Consider the following 2,676-nt stretch of genomic DNA (forward strand, 5'->3'; position numbering starts at 1 on the left):
TGTCTCATGGCGACAGGGCTGGGGCGACAGTGGCTATGTCACACAGTGGAATGAGCTCAAGTTTTCACTGTCAAGCTGCCTCTCAAAGTAGATGCGCCCTGTGCGTCCCTGCCAGTGGTATGCAGCCTGTTCGAGGGTTTTATTCGTTCTGCATTTGCGTTCACACTGTCCTCAGTGTGACAGGAAGGGCCAAGTATACAATGGAGTCATACTATGTAGCCATGCTGAATTTCCCTAGTGACCGATGGTGCTGCCAATCTTTCCTACTCACGTCTCTCATTTGGTTATGTATCTATTTAAAAGAAGTTTATAAAAAAATGAAAACAATTGGGGATGCTGAGCTGTTGGGTATGAAGTGTAACAGAACAGACTTTACCACCTGAAACTGCCGCTTCAAGTTCAGATCAGGCAAGGAACAGACCCACACCAACCAAGAACACCAAAGAAGAGTACACGAGTTGAAGACACAACACTTGACCTGAAACAAGAAGTTTGTGCACTTCCCAACGCTGCTAGTAGTCTTTCTTTCCTTCAGTGCTGTACTGTGAGATTGCCCAGTGCAGCAGCAGTTGTATTCTTTAATAGCTTGGTAGATCATTTCCTCCCCCCACCTCTCTCTTTCTCTTTAAATACTAGCAACTTTCATCCATTGGAACTTGTGCTGAAAAAAAAAAAAAAAGAATAGTCAGCCAATACTACTGAAAGTGCAATATCTGATTATCACTGCCAGATGAGCTCAGATCCAAACCTTCTCCGCAACAGTGGACACAATGGGCACCCACCCCACCATGTCACTTCAGCAGCACTTCGGGAAACTGGGGTAACTGAGAAACTGTTGACCTCTTATGGATTTATTCAGTGTTCAGAATGAGCCTAGACTTTTCTTCACAATATAATGGCAACCTCCAGGACTTAAAAGTAGATGATGTTGAATTTGAAGTATCATCTGACCAGAGGACTGGGAAACCTATTGCTATTAAGTTGGTGAAGATAAAAACAGAAATACATCCTGAAGAATGAATGAACGGACATGTTGTGTGTGCTGTTCCTCACAACTTAGAGTAAATCTCCAGCTGCCCCAGGTCAGAGTCCAACAGGGAGTGTATGCTACCACCGTAATGGGGACGTATTTTATCTAACTTACACCTCTGAAGATGTGGAAGGGAATGTTCAGCTGGAAACTGGAAATAAAATTAACTTTGTAATCAATAACAATAAACACACGGGTGCTGTAAGTGCTTGTCACATTATGCTGTTGAGAAAGAAACAAGCTCGCTGCCAAGGAGTAGTGTGTGCCATGAAGGGGGCGTTTGGCTTTATTGAAAGAGGTGATGTTGTAAAAGAGATACTCTTTCACTATAGTGAACTTAAAGGTGACCTAGAAACCCTGCAGCCTGGAGATGACATGAATTCACAATCAAGGACAGAAATGGTAAAGAAGTTGCAACACATGTCAGACTATTGCCTCAAGGAACAGTGATTTTTGAAGATATCAGCATTGAACATTTTGAAGGAACTATAACCAAAGTTATCCCAAAAGTAACCAGTGAAAACCAGAATGACCCATAGGCAGGATGAATCAAAGTTGACTCTGTGTATCCTAAAGAACTTCCCTTTGGAGACAAAGACACAAAATCCAAAGTGACCCTGCTGGAAGGTGACCATGTTAGGTTTAACATTTCAACAGACCGACATGACAAATTAGAATGGGCAACCAACCTAGAGGTTCTATCAAATCCATTTCAGTTCACTAATGAATCCAGAGAGATGGGTGTGATTGCTGCCATGAGAGATGGTTTTGACACCAGCACTCCAGAAGCTGTGTCCTGGCTCTGGGTCCATCTGCTGTACCTAGAGCTACAGTGACAAGAGATTCTCTGCTCAATTTGTTGGTGACTTTTCTGCTACCTCCTCAACAACTGTGCAGTAAATCTTATACATAAAACAACAACAACAACTAATAATAATAATAATTTTTCAAAGGTAGGATAGACAGAATATACAATGCTGATGGATAAGTCAGTCTGGCCACTACAGAAGCCTGTATGGAAGTTCTTTATAGAACTAGAAACATATCCACCATATGACCCACACCTGACATTCCTGGGGATACACCCAAAGGACTCCAAGCAGCTTCCTATGCAGGTGTAGACAGCCATGTAGATCTCCACAGCAGCCTAACAGTTAAGATGAATGGGCTCAGCCAGTCAGCCTAGTGAATGTACTAGGAAAATGTCACACACACATACACACTCACTTACACTCACACAGACTTGGAGTGAAATCTCAACATCTGACTTCAGGAAAATGGCAGGAAATGTGGATGGCCCTGGAAAACATCAAGTTAAACAAGATTAGCCAGATTCAGAAAGACACATGCTGCTGGGTATAGTGGCATGCACCTTTAATCCCAGTATTTAGAAGAGAGAAGGAGGTGGATATCTGTGAACCTCAGGCCAGCCTAGTCTACACAGTGAGTTCCAGATCAGCCAAGATTATATAGTGAGACTCTCTCACATGAAATAAATAAAAGGAGAAATGAAGCCGGGCATGGTGGCGCACGCCTTTAATCCTAGCACCCGGGAGGCAGAGGCAGGCGGATTTCTGAGTTCGAGGCCAGCCTGGTCTACAGAGTGAGTTCCAGGACAGCCAGGGCTATACAGAGAAACCCTGTCT

General features: G+C 43.5%; 1 pseudogene; it reads left to right on the top strand.

Annotated features, from left to right (window-relative positions):
• The first annotated feature begins 730 nt into the window (after window positions 1-730).
• Window positions 731-1,898, top strand: LOC110308967 (annotated as a pseudogene).
• The last annotated feature ends 778 nt before the right edge of the window (window positions 1,899-2,676 follow it).

Source organism: Mus caroli, chromosome 14 (assembly GCF_900094665.2).
Source record: "Mus caroli chromosome 14, CAROLI_EIJ_v1.1, whole genome shotgun sequence".
Taxonomy (NCBI): domain Eukaryota; kingdom Metazoa; phylum Chordata; class Mammalia; order Rodentia; family Muridae; genus Mus; species Mus caroli.